An 18,727-nucleotide genomic window follows, 5' to 3' on the forward strand; every position below is an offset into this window, starting at 1 on the left:
TTCTACTATAATATCTTATCATCATCAAATACCCTGAGTGTACAAAACATTAGGAACACCTTCCTAATATTGAGTTGCTCCCCTTTTGCCCTCAGAACAACCTACATTTGTCGCGGCATGGACTGTACAAGGTGTTGAAAGCGTTCCACAGGGATGATGGCCCATGTTGACTCCAATGCTTCTCATAGTTGTGTCAAGTTGGCTGGATGTCCTTTGGGTGGTGAACCATTCTTGGCACACACAGGAAACTGGTGAACATGAAAAACCGAGCTGCGTTGCATTTTTTGACACAAACAGGTGTACCTGGCACCTACTACAATGCCTCGTTCAAAGGCACTTCCATCTTTTGTCTTGCCATTCACCCTCTGAACGACACACATACACAATCCATCTCTAAATTGTCTCAAGGCTTACAAATATTATTTCAACCCATCTCCTTCCCTTCATCTACACTGATTGAAGTGGATTTAACAAGTGACATCAATAAGGGATCATAGCTTTCACCTGGATTCACCTGGTCTGTCATGGAAAGAGCAGGTGTTCCTAATGTTTGTTCGCTCAGTGTTTGTCCTCACTATTATAATACTATAGTACTGTGTGACTGTATATTACTGTATGAACAACCTACATCACATTAAAGGCTTACTCTTGTTTCATACTCAACAGAATGTTTCATTGGCCTGTGACTTGCGTATAGAAGTGCAAAGGATTCATCTTTTTCTTGTGCACTGGCTTCTTTCAGTACAAAATCCTTTCATGACACCAATTGACATAAATACCACCAAACTTCCTTTGTATTTGCGTGCTAGATTTTGTGGAGTACCATTTTGTATCACCATGGTTCACCTTTTTCACATTCTAGGCGCCAAACTTTACTACTCTTGCTTTGTAGAAGAAGGGTGTACGATACTATACCATGGCTTTAAGACTGGAGGAGAGAGAATGGATGAACATTCAAAGAAAGAGATAAAAAGAAGGAGGGATAAAGAGAGAAAGACAAAGTGAAATAGAAACAGAGAGGAAAAGACAGACAGACAGTCACAGAGTAAGATAGGGAGGGAGGGAGGGAGGGAGGGAGGGAGGGAGGGAGGGAGGGAGGGAGGCGACATTTAAAATAGGTGCAGCATACCATCTCATTGTGTACAAGGTGTATTTGCACAGAGACTCCTGTTATAATTTGCTCACGCAATGTAAGATCCTTTACTTTTCAGAACAACAAAGCTTATCTAATTGAAATACATTTAATTGAATTTATAGAAAAGGAGAGGCCACAAGAGAGGGAGAGAGAGTAGAGAGAAAGAGAAAGTAAATGTAGAGAGGGGAAGGGAGTCGCACCCTGATCTGTTACCTGTCCCTGTGTTTGTCTCCAACACCCTCCAGGTGTCGCCCATCTTCCCCACTTATCCCCTGGGTATATTTACCTGTGTTTTCTGTCTGTCTGTGCCAGTTTGTCTTGTTTGTTCAAGTCAACCAGCATTTTGTCTCAGATCCTGTTTTTCCTCATTCTCTCTTTTTCCCGTCCTCCTGGTTTTGACCCTTGCCTGACCTGACCCTGGTCCTGCCTGCCTTGACCTGTCATTTGCCTGCCCCTAAAGTAACAATGTTTATTGCAACAACAACACAGTCTGCACTTGGGTCTTACTTGAAACCTGATAAAGGGAGAGAGGAGAGAGAGGAAAGAGAGGGGGAAGGAGAGGAGAAGAGAGGAGAGAGAGGAAAGAGAGAGAGATATAAATGTAGAGCGAGAGGAGAGAGCGGAAAGAGAGAGAGAGGGGGAGAGAGAGAGAGATAAATGTAGAAAGAGAGGAGAGAGAGGGAAGAGAGAGAGGGGGATGGAGAGAGATACATGTAGAGAGAGAGGAGAGAGAAGAAAGAGAGAGAGAAAGGAAAGAGAGATGTAGAGAGATAGGAGAGATGAGAGAGAAGAAAGAGAGAGAGGGGGATGGAGAGAAAGGAAAGAGAGATGTAGAGAGATAGGAGAGAGGAGAGAGAGGAAAGAGAGAGAGGGGGATGGAGAGAAAGGAAATAGAGATGTAGAGAGATGGAAAGGGAGATGGGAGAGAGAGAGGGGGATGGAGAGAAAGAAAAGAGAGATGTAGAGAGATGGAAAGGGAGATGGGAGAGAGAGAGTGGGATGGAGAGAAAGGAAAGAGAGATGTAGAGAGATGGAAAGAGAGATGGAAAAGGAGATGGGAGAGAGAGAGGGGAATAAGAGAAAGGAAAGAGAGATGTAGAGAGATGGAAAGGGAGATGGGAGAGAGATGGAAAGGGAGATGTAGAGAGATGGAATGGGAGATGGGAGAGAGAGAGGGGGATGGAGAGAAAGGAAAGAGAGATGTAGAGAGATGGGAAGGGAGATGGAAGAGAGAGAGATGTAGAGAGATGGAAAGGGAGATGTAGGGAGATGGAAAGGGAGATGGGAGAGAGAGAGGGGGATGGAGAGAAAGGAAAGAGAGATGTAGAGAGATGGGAAGGGAGAGAGATTTAGAGAGAAAGGAATGAGAGATGTAGAGAGATGGGAAGGGAGATGGGAGAGAGAGGGAAGAGAGAGAGATGTAGAGAGATGGAAAGGGAGATGTAGATAGATGGAAAGGGAGATGTAGAGAGATGGAAAGGGAGATGTAGAGAGATGGAAAGGGAGATGTAGAGAGATGGAAAGGGAGATGTAGAGAGATGGGAAGGGATATGTAGAGAGATGGAAAGGGAGATGGGAGAGAGAGAGGGGGATGGAGAGAATGGAAAGAGAGATGTAGAGAGATAGGAGAGAGGAGGGAGAGGAAAGAGAGAGAGGGGGATGGAGAGAAAGGAAAGAGAGATGTAGAGAGATGGAAAGGGAGATGGGAGAGAGAGAGGGGGATGGAGAGAAAGGAAAGAGAGATGTAGAGAGATGGAAAGGGAGATGGGAGAGAGAGAGGGTTTGGAGAGAAAGGAAAGAGAGATGTAGAGAGATGGAAAGAGAGATGTAGAGAGATGGAAAGGGAGATGGGAGAGAGAGAGGGGAATAAGAGAAAGGAAAGAGAGATGTAGAGAGATGGAAAGGGAGATGGGAGAGAGATGGAAAGGGAGATGTAGAGAGATGGAAAGGGAGATGGGAGAGAGAGAGGGGGATGGAGAGAAAGGAAAGCGAGATGTAGAGAGATGGGAAGGGAGATGGAAGAGAGAGAGATGTAGAGAGATGGAAAGGGAGATGTAGAGAGATGGAAAGGGAGATGGGAGAGAGAGAGGGGGATGGAGAGAAAGGAAAGAGAGATGTAGAGAGATGGAAAGAGAGATGTAGAGAGATGGAAAGGGAGATGTAGAGAGATGGAAAGGGAGATGTAGAGAGATGGAAAGGGAGATGTAGAGAGATGGAAAGAGAGATGTAGAGAGATGGGAAGGGAGATGTAGAGAGATGGAAAGGGAGATGTAGAGAGATGGAAAGGGAGATGTAGAGAAATGGAAAGGGAGATGGGAGAGAGAGGGAAGAGAGATGTAGAGAGAAAGGAAAGAGAGATGTAGAGAGATGGAAAGAGAGATGTAGAGAGATGGAAAGGGAGATGTAGAGAGATGGAAAGGGAGATGTAGAGAGATGGAAAGGGAGATGTAGAGAGATGGAAAGGGAGATGTAGAGAGATGGAAAGGGAGATGTAGAGAGATGGAAAGGGAGATGTAGAGAGATGGAAAGGGAGATGGGAGAGATGTAGAGAGATGGAACGAGAGATGTAGAGAGATGTAGAGAGATGGAAAGAGAGATGTAGAGAGATGTAGAGAGATGTAGAGAGATGGAAAGAGAGATGTAGAGAGATGTAGAGAGATGGAAAGGGAGATGTAAAGAGATGGAAAGGGAGATGTAGAGAGATGGAAAGAGAGATGTAGAGAGATGGAAAGGGAGATGTAGAGAGATGGAAAGGGAGATGTAGAGAGATGGAAATGGAGATGTAGAGAGATGTAGAGAGATGGAAAGGGAGATGGGAGAGAGATGGAAAGGGAGATGTAGAGCGATTGAAAGGGAGATGGGAGAGAGAGAGGGGGATGGAGAGAAAGGAAAGAGAGATGTAGAGAGATGGGAAGGGAGATGGAAGAGAGAGAGATGTAGAGAGATGGAAAGGGAGATGTAGGGAGATGGAAAGGGAGATGGGAGAGAGAGAGGGGGATGGAGAGAAAGGAAAGAGAGATGTAGAGAGATGGGAAGGGAGATGGGAGAGAGAGGGAAGAGAGAGAGATTTAGAGAGAAAGGAAAGAGAGATGTAGAGAGATGGGAAGGGAGATGGGAGAGAGAGGGAAGAGAGAGAGATGTAGAGAGATGGAAAGGGAGATGTAGATAGATGGAAAGGGAGATGTAGAGAGATGGAAAGGGAGATGTAGAGAGATGGAAAGGGAGATGTAGAGAGATGGAAAGGGAGATGTAGAGAGATGGGAAGGGAGATGTAGAGAGATGGAAAGGGAGATGGGAGAGAGAGAGGGGGATGGAGAGAATGGAAAGAGAGATGTAGAGAGATAGGAGAGAGGAGGGAGAGGAAAGAGAGAGAGGGGGATGGGGAGAAAGGAAAGAGAGATGTAGAGAGATGGAAAGGGAGATGGGAGAGAGAGAGGGGGATGGAGAGAAAGGAAAGAGAGATGTAGAGAGATGGAAAGGGAGATGGGAGAGAGAGAGGGTTTGGAGAGAAAGGAAAGAGAGATGTAGAGAGATGGAAAGAGAGATGTAGAGAGATGGAAAGGGAGATGGGAGAGAGAGAGGGGAATAAGAGAAAGGAAAGAGAGCTGTAGAGAGATGGAAAGGGAGATGGGAGAGAGATATAAAGGGAGATGTAGAGAGTTGGAAAGGGAGATGGGAGAGAGAGAGGGGGATGGAGAGAAAGGAAAGCGAGATGTAGAGAGATGGGAAGGGAGATGGAAGAGAGAGAGATGTAGAGAGATGGAAAGGGAGATGTAGAGAGATGGAAAGGGAGATGGGAGAGAGAGAGGGGGATGGAGAGAAAGGAAAGAGAGATGTAGAGAGATGGAAAGAGAGATGTAGAGAGATGGAAAGGGAGATGGGAGAGAGATGGAAAGGGAGATGGAAGAGAGAGAGATGTAGAGAGATGGAAAGGGAGATGTAGGGAGATGGAAAGGGAGATGGGAGAGAGAGAGGGGGATGGAGAGAAAGGAAAGAGAGATGTAGAGAGATGGGAAGGGAGATGGGAGAGAGAGGGAAGAGAGAGAGATTTAGAGAGAAAGGAAAGAGAGATGTAGAGAGATGGGAAGGGAGATGGGAGAGAGAGGGAAGAGAGAGAGATGTAGAGAGATGGAAAGGGAGATGTAGATAGATGGAAAGGGAGATGTAGAGAGATGGAAAGGGAGATGTAGAGAGATGGAAAGGGAGATGTAGAGAGATGGAAAGGGAGATGTAGAGAGATGGGAAGGGAGATGTAGAGAGATGGAAAGGGAGATGGGAGAGAGAGAGGGGGATGGAGAGAATGGAAAGAGAGATGTAGAGAGATAGGAGAGAGGAGGGAGAGGAAAGAGAGAGAGGGGGATGGAGAGAAAGGAAAGAGAGATGTAGAGAGATGGAAAGGGAGATGGGAGAGAGAGAGGGGGATGGAGAGAAAGGAAAGAGAGATGTAGAGAGATGGAAAGGGAGATGTAGAGAGATGAAAAGGGAGATGGGAGAGAGAGAGGGGAATAAGAGAAAGGAAAGAGAGATGTAGAGAGATGGAAAGGGAGATGGGAGAGAGATGGAAAGGGAGATGTAGAGAGATGGAAAGGGAGATGGGAGAGAGAAAGGGGGATAGAGAGAAAGGAAAGCGAGATGTAGAGAGATGGGAAGGGAGATGGAAGAGAGAGAGATGTAGAGAGATGGAAAGGGAGATGTAGATAGATGGAAAGGGAGATGGGAGAGAGAGAGGGGGATGGAGAGAAAGGAAAGAGAGATGTAGAGAGATGGAAAGAGAGATGTAGAGAGATGGAAAGGGAGATGTAGAGAGATGGAAATGGAGATGTAGAGAGATGGAAAGGGAGATGTAGAGAGATGGAAAGAGAGATGTAGAGAGATGGGAAGGGAGATGTAGAGAGATGGAAAGGGAGATGTAGAAAGATGGAAAGGGAGATGTAGAGAGATGGAAAGGGAGATGGGAGAGAGAGGGAAGAGAGAGAGATGTAGAGAGAAAGGAAAGAGAGATGTAGAGAGACGGAAAGAGAGATGTAGAGAGATGGAAAGGGAGATGTAGAGAGATGGAAAGGGAGATGTAGAGAGATGGAAAGGGAGATGTAGAGAGATGGAAAGGGAGATGTAGAGAGATGGAAAGGGAGATGTTGAGAGATGGAAAGGGAGATGTAGAGAGATGGAAAGGGAGATGGGAGAGATGTAGAGAGATGGAACGAGAGATGTAGAGAGATGTAGAGAGATGGAAAGAGAGATGTAGAGAGATGGAAAGAGAGATGTAGAGAGATGTAGAGAGATGGAAAGAGAGATGTAGAGAGATGTAGAGAGATGGAAAGGGAGATGTAAAGAGATGGAAAGGGAGATGTAGAGAGATGGAAAGAGAGATGTAGAGAGATGGAAAGGGAGATGTAGAGAGATGGAAAGGGAGATGTAGAGAGATGGAAAGGGAGATGTAGAGAGATGTAGAGAGATGGAAAGGGAGATGGGAGAGAGATGGAAAGGGAGATGTAGAGAGATTGATAGGGAGATGGGAGAGAGAGAGGGGGATGGAGAGAAAGGAAAGAGAGATGTAGAGAGATGGGAAGGGAGATGGAATAGAGAGAGATGTAGAGAGATGGAAAGGGAGATGTAGGGAGATGGAAAGGGAGATGGGAGAGAGAGAGGGGGATGGAGAGAAAGGAAAGAGAGATGTAGAGAGATGGGAAGGGAGATGGGAGAGAGAGGGAAGAGAGAGAGATGTAGAGAGATGGAAAGGGAGATGTAGAGAGATGGAAAGGGAGATGTAGAGAGATGGAAAGGGAGATGTAGAGAGATGGGAAGGGAGATGTAGAGAGATGGAAAGGGAGATGGGAGAGAGAGAGGGGGATGGAGAGAATGGAAAGAGAGATGTAGAGAGATAGGAGAGAGGAGGGAGAGGAAAGAGAGAGAGGGGGATGGAGAGAAAGGAAAGAGAGATGTAGAGAGATGGAAAGGGAGATGGGAGAGAGAGAGGGGGATGGAGAGAAAGGAAAGAGAGATGTAGAGAGATGGAAAGGGAGATGAGAGAGAGAGAGGGTTTGGAGAGAAAGGAAAGAGAGATGTAGAGAGATGGAAAGAGAGATGTAGAGAGATGAAAAGGGAGATGGGAGAGAGAGAGGGGAATAAGAGAAAGGAAAGAGAGATGTAGAGAGATGGAAAGGGAGATGGGAGAGAGATGGAAAGGGAGATGTAGAGAGATGGAAAGGGAGATGGGAGAGAGAGAGGGGGATGGAGAGAAAGGAAAGCGAGATGTAGAGAGATGGGAAGGGAGATGGAAGAGAGAGAGATGTAGAGAGATGGAAAGGGAGATGTAGAGAGATGGAAAGGGAGATGGGAGAGAGAGAGGGGGATGGAGAGAAAGGAAAGAGAGATGTAGAGAGATGGAAAGAGAGATGTAGAGAGATGGAAAGGGAGATGTAGAGAGATGGAAAGGGAGATGTAGAGAGATGGAAAGGGAGATGTAGAGAGATGGAAAGAGAGATGTAGAGAGATGGGAAGGGAGATGTAGAGAGATGGAAAGGGAGATGTAGAGAGATGGAAAGGGAGATGTAGAGAGATGGAAAGGGAGATGGGAGAGAGAGGGAAGAGAGAGAGATGTAGAGAGAAAGGAAAGAGAGATGTAGAGAGACGGAAAGAGAGATGTAGAGAGATGGAAAGGGAGATGTAGAGAGATGGAAAGGGATATGTAGAGAGATGGAAAGGGAGATGTAGAGAGATGGAAAGGGAGATGTAGAGAGATGGAAAGGGAGATGTAGAGAGATGGAAAGGGAGATGGGAGAGATGTAGAGAGATGGAACGAGAGATGTAGAGAGATGTAGAGAGATGGAAAGAGAGATGTAGAGAGATGTAGAGAGATGTAGAGAGATGGAAAGAGAGATTTAGAGAGATGTAGAGAGATGGAAAGAGAGATGTAGAGAGATGTAGAGAGATGGAAAGGGAGATGTAAAGAGATGGAAAGGGAGATGTAGAGAGATGGGAAGGGAGACGTAGAGAGATGGAAAGGGAGATGGGAGAGAGAGAGGGGGATGGAGAGAATGGAAAGAGAGATGTAGAGAGATAGGAGAGAGGAGGGAGAGGAAAGAGAGAGAGGGGGATGGAGAGAAAGGAAAGAGAGATGTAGAGAGATGGAAAGGGAGATGGGAGAGAGAGAGGGGGATGGAGAGAAAGGAAAGAGAGATGTAGAGAGATGGAAAGGGAGATGAGAGAGAGAGAGGGTTTGGAGAGAAAGGAAAGAGAGATGTAGAGAGATGGAACGAGAGATGTAGAGAGATGAAAAGGGAGATGGGAGAGAGAGAGGGGAATAAGAGAAAGGAAAGAGAGATGTAGAGAGATGGAAAGGGAGATGGGAGAGAGATGGAAAGGGAGATGTAGAGAGATGGAAAGGGAGATGGGAGAGAGAGAGGGGGATGGAGAGAAAGGAAAGCGAGATGTAGAGAGATGGGAAGGGAGATGGAAGAGAGAGAGATGTAGAGAGATGGAAAGGGAGATGTAGAGAGATGGAAAGGGAGATGGGAGAGAGAGAGGGGGATGGAGAGAAAGGAAAGAGAGATGTAGAGAGATGGAAAGAGAGATGTAGAGAGATGGAAAGGGAGATGTAGAGAGATGGAAAGGGAGATGTAGAGAGATGGAAAGGGAGATGTAGAGAGATGGAAAGAGAGATGTAGAGAGATGGGAAGGGAGATGTAGAGAGATGGAAAGGGAGATGTAGAGAGATGGAAAGGGAGATGTAGAGAGATGGAAAGGGAGATGGGAGAGAGAGGGAAGAGAGAGAGATGTAGAGAGAAAGGAAAGAGAGATGTAGAGAGACGGAAAGAGAGATGTAGAGAGATGGAAAGGGAGATGTAGAGAGATGGAAAGGGAGATGTAGAGAGATGGAAAGGGAGATGTAGAGAGATGGAAAGGGAGATGTAGAGAGATGGAAAGGGAGATGTAGAGAGATGGAAAGGGAGATGGGAGAGATGTAGAGAGATGGAACGAGAGATGTAGAGAGATGTAGAGAGATGGAAAGAGAGATGTAGAGAGATGTAGAGAGATGGAAAGAGAGATTTAGAGAGATGTAGAGAGATGGAAAGAGAGATGTAGAGAGATGTAGAGAGATGGAAAGGGAGATGTAAAGAGATGGAAAGGGAGATGTAGAGAGATGGAAAGAGAGATGTAGAGAGATGGAAAGGGAGATGTAGAGAGATGGAAAGGGAGATGTAGAGAGATGGAAAGGGAGATGTAGAGAGATGTAGAGAGATGGAAAGGGAGATGGGAGAGAGATGGAAATGGAGATGTAGAGAGATTGAAATTGAGATGGGAGAGAGAGAGGGGGATGGAGAGAAAGGAAAGAGAGATGTAGAGAGATGGGAAGGGAGATGGAAGAGAGAGAGATGTAGAGAGATGGAAAGGGAGATGTAGGGAGATGGAAAGGGAGATGGGAGAGAGAGAGGGGGATGGAGAGAAAGGAAAGAGAGAGAGATTTAGAGAGAAAGGAAAGAGAGATGTAGAGAGATGGGAAGGGAGATGGGAGAGAGAGGGAAGAGAGAGAGATGTAGAGAGATGGAAAGGGAGATGTAGATAGATGGAAAGGGAGATGTAGAGAGATGGAAAGGGAGATGTAGAGAGATGGAAAGGGTGATGTAGAGAGATGGAAAGGGAGATGTAGAGAGATGGGAAGGGAGATGTAGAGAGATGGAAAGGGAGATGGGAGAGAGAGAGGGGGATGGAGAGAATGGAAAGAGAGATGTAGAGAGATAGGAGAGAGGAGGGAGAGGAAAGAGAGAGAGGGGGATGGAGAGAAAGGAAAGAGAGATGTAGAGAGATGGAAAGGGAGATGGGAGAGAGATGGAAAGGGAGATGTAGAGAGATGGAAAGGGAGATGGGAGAGAGAGAGGGGGATGGAGAGAAAGGAAAGCGAGATGTAGAGAGATGGGAAGGGAGATGGAAGAGAGAGAGATGTAGAGAGATGGAAAGGGAGATGTAGAGAGATGGAAAGGGAGATGGGAGAGAGAGAGGGGGATGGAGAGAAAGGAAAGAGAGATGTAGAGAGATGGAAAGAGAGATGTAGAGAGATGGAAAGGGAGATGTAGAGAGATGGAAAGGGAGATGTAGAGAGATGGAAAGGGAGATGTAGAGAGATGGAAAGAGAGATGTAGAGAGATGGGAAGGGAGATGTAGAGAGATGGAAAGGGAGATGTAGAGAGATGGAAAGGGAGATGTAGAGAGATGGAAAGGGAGATGGGAGAGAGAGGGAAGAGAGAGAGATGTAGAGAGAAAGGAAAGAGAGATGTAGAGAGACGGAAAGAGAGATGTAGAGAGATGGAAAGGGAGATGTAGAGAGATGGAAAGGGAGATGTAGAGAGATGGAAAGGGAGATGTAGAGAGATGGAAAGGGAGATGTAGAGAGATGGAAAGGGAGATGTAGAGAGATGGAAAGGGAGATGTAGAGAGATGGAAAGGGAGATGGGAGAGATGTAGAGAGATGGAACGAGAGATGTAGAGAGATGTAGAGAGATGGAAAGAGAGATGTAGAGAGATGTAGAGAGATGTAGAGAGATGGAAAGAGAGATTTAGAGAGATGTAGAGAGATGGAAAGAGAGATGTAGAGAGATGTAGAGAGATGGAAAGGGAGATGTAAAGAGATGGAAAGGGAGATGTAGAGAGATGGGAAGGGAGATGTAGAGAGATGGAAAGGGAGATGGGAGAGAGAGAGGGGGATGGAGAGAAAGGAAAGAGAGATGTAGAGAGATAGGAGAGAGGAGGGAGAGGAAAGAGAGAGAGGGGGATGGAGAGAAAGGAAAGAGAGATGTAGAGAGATGGAAAGGGAGATGGGAGAGAGAGAGGGGGATGGAGAGAAAGGAAAGAGAGATGTAGAGAGATGGAAAGGGAGATGAGAGAGGGTTTGGAGAGAAAGGAAAGAGAGATGTAGAGAGATGGAAAGAGAGATGTAGAGAGATGAAAAGGGAGATGGGAGAGAGAGAGGGGAATAAGAGAAAGGAAAGAGAGATGTAGAGAGATGGAAAGGGAGATGGGAGAGAGATGGAAAGGGAGATGTAGAGAGATGGAAAGGGAGATGGGAGAGAGAGAGGGGGATGGAGAGAAAGGAAAGCGAGATGTAGAGAGATGGGAAGGGAGATGGAAGAGAGAGAGATGTAGAGAGATGGAAAGGGAGATGTAGAGAGATGGAAAGGGAGATGGGAGAGAGAGAGGGGGATGGAGAGAAAGGAAAGAGAGATTTAGAGAGATGGAAAGGGAGATGTAGAGAGATGGAAAGGGAGATGTAGAGAGATGGAAAGGGAGATGTAGAGAGATGGAAAGGGAGATGTAGAGAGATGGAAAGAGAGATGTAGAGAGATGGGAAGGGAGATGTAGAGAGATAGAAAGGGAGATGTAGAGAGATGGAAAGGGAGATGTAGAGAGATGGAAAGGGAGATGGGAGAGAGAGGGAAGAGAGAGAGATGTAGAGAGAAAGGAAAGAGAGATGTAGAGAGACTGAAAGAGAGATGTAGAGAGATGGAAAGGGAGATGTAGAGAGATGGAAAGGGAGATGTAGAGAGATGGAAAGGGAGATGTAGAGAGATGGAAAGGGAGATGTAGAGAGATGGAAAGGGAGATGTAGAGAGATGGAAAGGGAGATGTAGAGAGATGGAAAGGGAGATGGGAGAGATGTAGAGAGATGGAACGAGAGATGTAGAGAGATGTAGAGAGATGGAAAGAGAGATGTAGAGAGATGTAGAGAGATGTAGAGAGATGGAAAGAGAGATTTAGAGAGATGTAGAGAGATGGAAAGAGAGATGTAGAGAGATGTAGAGAGATGGAAAGGGAGATGTAAAGAGATGGAAAGGGAGATGTAGAGAGATGGAAAGAGAGATGTAGAGAGATGGAAAGGGAGATGTAGAGAGATGGAAAGGGAGATGTAGAGAGATGGAAAGGGAGATGTAGAGAGATGTAGAGAGATGGAAAGGGAGATGGGAGAGAGATGGAAATGGAGATGTAGAGAGATTGAAATTGAGATGGGAGAGAGAGAGGGGGATGGAGAGAAAGGAAAGAGAGATGTAGAGAGATGGGAAGGGAGATGGAAGAGAGAGAGATGTAGAGAGATGGAAAGGGAGATGTAGGGAGATGGAAAGGGAGATGGGAGAGAGAGAGGGGGATGGAGAGAAAGGAAAGAGAGAGAGATTTAGAGAGAAAGGAAAGAGAGATGTAGAGAGATGGGAAGGGAGATGGGAGAGAGAGGGAAGAGAGAGAGATGTAGAGAGATGGAAAGGGAGATGTAGATAGATGGAAAGGGAGATGTAGAGAGATGGAAAGGGAGATGTAGAGAGATGGAAAGGGTGATGTAGAGAGATGGAAAGGGAGATGTAGAGAGATGGGAAGGGAGATGTAGAGAGATGGAAAGGGAGATGGGAGAGAGAGAGGGGGATGGAGAGAATGGAAAGAGAGATGTAGAGAGATAGGAGAGAGGAGGGAGAGGAAAGAGAGAGAGGGGGATGGAGAGAAAGGAAAGAGAGATGTAGAGAGATGGAAAGGGAGATGGGAGAGAGAGAGGGGGATTGAGAGAAAGGAAAGAGAGATGTAGAGAGATGGAAAGGGAGATGGGAGAGAGAGAGGGTTTGGAGAGAAAGGAAAGAGAGATGTAGAGAGATGGAAAGAGAGATGTAGAGAGATGGAAAGGAAGATGGGAGAGAGAGAGGGGAATAAGAGAAAGGAAAGAAAGATGTAGAGAGATGGAAAGGGAGATGGGAGAGAGATGGAAAGGGAGATGTAGAGAGATGGAAAGGGAGATGGGAGATAGAGAGGGGGATGGAGAGAAAGGAAAGAGAGATGTAGAGAGATGGGAAGGGAGATGGAAGAGAGAGAGATGTAGAGAGATGGAAAGGGAGATGTAGAGAGATGGAAAGGGAGATGGGAGAGAGAGAGGGGGATGGAGAGAAAGGAAAGAGAGATGTAGAGAGATGGAAAGAGAGATGTAGAGAGATGGAAAGGGAGATGTAGAGAGATGGAAAGGGAGATGTAGAGAGATGGAAAAGGAGATGTAGAGAGATGGAAAGAGAGATGTAGAGAGATGGGAAGGGAGATGTAGAGAGATGGAAAGAGAGATGTAGAGAGATGGAAAGGGAGATGGGAGAGAGAGAGGGGGATGGAGAGAAAGGAAAGCGAGATGTAGAGAGATGGGAAGGGAGATGGAAGAGAGAGAGATGTAGAGAGATGGAAAGGGAGATGTAGAGAGATGGAAAGGGAGATGGGAGAGAGAGAGGGGGATGGAGAGAAAGGAAAGAGAGATGTAGAGAGATGGAAAGAGAGATGTAGAGAGATGGAAAGGGAGATGTAGAGAGATGGAAAGGGAGATGTAGAGAGATGGAAAGGGAGATGTAGAGAGATGGAAAGAGAGATGTAGAGAGATGGGAAGGGAGATGTAGAGAGATGGAAAGGGAGATGTAGAGAGATGGAAAGGGAGATGTAGAGAGATGGAAAGGGAGATGGGAGAGAGAGGGAAGAGAGAGAGATGTAGAGAGAAAGGAAAGAGAGATGTAGAGAGACGGAAAGAGAGATGTAGAGAGATGGAAAGGGAGATGTAGAGAGATGGAAAGGGAGATGTAGAGAGATGGAAAGGGAGATGTAGAGAGATGGAAAGGGAGATGTAGAGAGATGGAAAGGGAGATGTAGAGAGATGGAAAGGGAGATGTAGAGAGATGGAAAGGGAGATGGGAGAGATGTAGAGAGATGGAACGAGAGATGTAGAGAGATGTAGAGAGATGGAAAGAGAGATGTAGAGAGATGTAGAGAGATGTAGAGAGATGGAAAGAGAGATTTAGAGAGATGTAGAGAGATGGAAAGAGAGATGTAGAGAGATGTAGAGAGATGGAAAGGGAGATGTAAAGAGATGGAAAGGGAGATGTAGAGAGATGGGAAGGGAGATGTAGAGAGATGGAAAGGGAGATGGGAGAGAGAGAGGGGGATGGAGAGAAAGGAAAGAGAGATGTAGAGAGATAGGAGAGAGGAGGGAGAGGAAAGAGAGAGAGGGGGATGGAGAGAAAGGAAAGAGAGATGTAGAGAGATGGAAAGGGAGATGGGAGAGAGAGAGGGGGATGGAGAGAAAGGAAAGAGAGATGTAGAGAGATGGAAAGGGAGATGAGAGAGGGTTTGGAGAGAAAGGAAAGAGAGATGTAGAGAGATGGAAAGAGAGATGTAGAGAGATGAAAAGGGAGATGGGAGAGAGAGAGGGGAATAAGAGAAAGGAAAGAGAGATGTAGAGAGATGGAAAGGGAGATGGGAGAGAGATGGAAAGGGAGATGTAGAGAGATGGAAAGGGAGATGGGAGAGAGAGAGGGGGATGGAGAGAAAGGAAAGCGAGATGTAGAGAGATGGGAAGGGAGATGGAAGAGAGAGAGATGTAGAGAGATGGAAAGGGAGATGTAGAGAGATGGAAAGGGAGATGGGAGAGAGAGAGGGGGATGGAGAGAAAGGAAAGAGAGATTTAGAGAGATGGAAAGGGAGATGTAGAGAGATGGAAAGGGAGATGTAGAGAGATGGAAAGGGAGATGTAGAGAGATGGAAAGGGAGATGTAGAGAGATGGAAAGAGAGATGTAGAGAGATGGGAAGGGAGATGTAGAGAGATAGAAAGGGAGATGTAGAGAGATGGAAAGGGAGATGTAGAGAGATGGAAAGGGAGATGGGAGAGAGAGGGAAGAGAGAGAGATGTAGAGAGAAAGGAAAGAGAGATGTAGAGAGACTGAAAGAGAGATGTAGAGAGATGGAAAGGGAGATGTAGAGAGATGGAAAGGGAGATGTAGAGAGATGGAAAGGGAGATGTAGAGAGATGGAAAGGGAGATGTAGAGAGATGGAAAGGGAGATGTAGAGAGATGGAAAGGGAGATGTAGAGAGATGGAAAGGGAGATGGGAGAGATGTAGAGAGATGGAACGAGAGATGTAGAGAGATGTAGAGAGATGGAAAGAGAGATGTAGAGAGATGTAGAGAGATGTAGAGAGATGGAAAGAGAGATTTAGAGAGATGTAGAGAGATGGAAAGAGAGATGTAGAGAGATGTAGAGAGATGGAAAGGGAGATGTAAAGAGATGGAAAGGGAGATGTAGAGAGATGGAAAGAGAGATGTAGAGAGATGGAAAGGGAGATGTAGAGAGATGGAAAGGGAGATGTAGAGAGATGGAAAGGGAGATGTAGAGAGATGTAGAGAGATGGAAAGGGAGATGGGAGAGAGATGGAAATGGAGATGTAGAGAGATTGAAATTGAGATGGGAGAGAGAGAGGGGGATGGAGAGAAAGGAAAGAGAGATGTAGAGAGATGGGAAGGGAGATGGAAGAGAGAGAGATGTAGAGAGATGGAAAGGGAGATGTAGGGAGATGGAAAGGGAGATGGGAGAGAGAGAGGGGGATGGAGAGAAAGGAAAGAGAGAGAGATTTAGAGAGAAAGGAAAGAGAGATGTAGAGAGATGGGAAGGGAGATGGGAGAGAGAGGGAAGAGAGAGAGATGTAGAGAGATGGAAAGGGAGATGTAGATAGATGGAAAGGGAGATGTAGAGAGATGGAAAGGGAGATGTAGAGAGATGGAAAGGGTGATGTAGAGAGATGGAAAGGGAGATGTAGAGAGATGGGAAGGGAGATGTAGAGAGATGGAAAGGGAGATGGGAGAGAGAGAGGGGGATGGAGAGAATGGAAAGAGAGATGTAGAGAGATAGGAGAGAGGAGGGAGAGGAAAGAGAGAGAGGGGGATGGAGAGAAAGGAAAGAGAGATGTAGAGAGATGGAAAGGGAGATGGGAGAGAGAGAGGGGGATTGAGAGAAAGGAAAGAGAGATGTAGAGAGATGGAAAGGGAGATGGGAGAGAGAGAGGGTTTGGAGAGAAAGGAAAGAGAGATGTAGAGAGATGGAAAGAGAGATGTAGAGAGATGGAAAGGAAGATGGGAGAGAGAGAGGGGAATAAGAGAAAGGAAAGAAAGATGTAGAGAGATGGAAAGGGAGATGGGAGAGAGATGGAAAGGGAGATGTAGAGAGATGGAAAGGGAGATGGGAGATAGAGAGGGGGATGGAGAGAAAGGAAAGCGAGATGTAGAGAGATGGGAAGGGAGATGGAAGAGAGAGAGATGTAGAGAGATGGAAAGGGAGATGTAGAGAGATGGAAAGGGAGATGGGAGAGAGAGAGGGGGATGGAGAGAAAGGAAAGAGAGATGTAGAGAGATGGAAAGAGAGATGTAGAGAGATGGAAAGGGAGATGTAGAGAGATGGAAAGGGAGATGTAGAGAGATGGAAAAGGAGATGTAGAGAGATGGAAAGAGAGATGTAGAGAGATGGGAAGGGAGATGTAGAGAGATGGAAAGAGAGATGTAGAGAGATGGAAAGGGAGATGTAGAGAGATGGAAAGGGAGATGTAGAGAGATGGAAAGGGAGATGTAGAGAGATGTAGAGAGATGGAAAGGGAGATGTAGAGAGATGGAAAGGGAGATGTAGAGAGATGTAGAGAGATGGAAAGGGAGATGTAGAGAGATGGAGAGAGAGATGGAAAGGGAGATGTAGAGAGATGGAGAGAAAGATGGAAAGGGAGATGGGAGAGAGAAAAAAGACAAAACGTGTAAGGAAAACAAAATGTTCCAACCAAACTTTAAACTCAATTGTTATCACAAACAATATTAATATTTACATTGATACATTGGGGCATGAGGCCCCCAGAATAATCTGTCTGATCCTGATAAACTGGGGGCTGGAGGGGGCAATGAGAGATTATACTCAGTGATATGGTGATTCCTAGCAGGCCCTTAGGAAACCCCTTAGAGAACAGTCAGCATCACAGAGAGGAGGAGAGGAGTGGTACCTGCCTCATCTCCCATCAGACAAATCTCATCTCCTCCTCCTCCTCCCCCTCCTCCTCTCTTACCCTACAGTCCAGTCCACTCCGCTTTCTTTCTCTATCTGTCTGCCTGTCTCTTCTCTCTAGCTCTTTCTCACAGACACACACACACACCCTCTCCCCTTCTCTCCACAGACCACTCTCTACCACTCTCTCCTCTCCCACTCTCTCTTCTCTGATCTTGTCCACTCCTATTTCCCACATATCCTCTCCTCTCCTCTCCTCTCCTCTCCTCTCCTCTCCTCTCCTCTCCTCTCCTCTCCTCTCCTCTCCTCTCCCGTCTTTCCCTCCTTCCTCTCATCCTTCTCTCTCTGGTATGTCATTAACATTCAGCACATAGCCCTGACTGCTGCCCTAAGGCTGGCCGCACCTCTGAGGTCACACTCAAATAAGAGGTGAACATAAGGTACTGCATGCTCAATGAGTAACGCAGTGGTACACAGCACTGCTAGATAACACAGACCCCTAGCTATCTGTGAAGAGGCTGTAATGTGCCCTCCAATCTAATATGATGTCACTCAGGGACCAGACAAATCCATGAGCTAGAGGAAATAGACACTTGTACTATATTATTTACTCACCCTGAAACAAGAAACACTGACACCAATAGAATCTCACTAGTGTATGTTCAGTGTATATTCGCAGGAGAGTTTATATTGAGCCTTGTCGTACTGTCACTATGATACACTGAGAGTACAGCATGGATTCGACACTTAGAGTACAACATGGATTCTACACCGAGAGTACAGCATGGATTCTACACTGAGAGTACAACATGGATTTTACACCGAGAGTACAACATGGATTCTACACTGAGAGTACAGCATGGATTCTACACTGAGAGTACAGCATGGATTCTACACTGAGAGTACAGCATGGATTCTACACTGAGAGTACAACATGGATTCTACACTGAGAGTACAGCATGGATTCTACACTGAGAGTACAGCATGGATTTTACACTTAGAGTACAACATGGATTCTACACCGAGAGTACAACATGGATTCTACACTGAGAGTACAGCATGGATTCTACACTGAGAGTACAGCATGGATTCTACACTGAGAGTACAGCATGGATTCTACACTGAGAGTACAGCATGGATTCTACAATGAGAGTACAGCATGGATTCTACACTGAGAGTACAGCATGGATTCTACACTGAGAGTACAGCATGGATTCTACACTGAGAGTACAACTTGGATTCTACACTGAGAGTACAGCATGGATTCTACACTGAGAATACAGCATGGATTCTACACCGAGAGTACAGCATGGATTCTACACTGAGAGTACAGCATGGATTCTACACTGAGAATACAACATGGATTGTACACTGAGAGTACAGCATGGATTCTACACCGAGAGTACAGCATGGATTCTACACTGAGAGTACAACATGGATTTTACACCGAGAGTACAACATGGATTCTACACTGAGAGTACAGCATGGATTCTACACTGAGAGTACAGCATGGATTCTACACTGAGAGTACAACATGGATTCTACACTGAGAGTACAGCATGGATTCTACACTGAGAGTACAGCATGGATTTTACACTTAGAGTACAACATGGATTCTACACCGAGAGTACAACATGGATTATACACTGAGAGTACAGCATGGATTCTACACTGAGAGTACAGCATGGATTCTACACTGAGAGTACAGCATGGATTCTACACTGAGAGTACAGCATGGATTCTACAATGAGAGTACAGCATGGATTCTACACTGAGAG

The sequence above is a fragment of the Oncorhynchus clarkii genome, chromosome 30 (genome assembly GCF_045791955.1).
Source record: "Oncorhynchus clarkii lewisi isolate Uvic-CL-2024 chromosome 30, UVic_Ocla_1.0, whole genome shotgun sequence".
NCBI classification, from domain to species: Eukaryota; Metazoa; Chordata; class Actinopteri; order Salmoniformes; family Salmonidae; genus Oncorhynchus; species Oncorhynchus clarkii.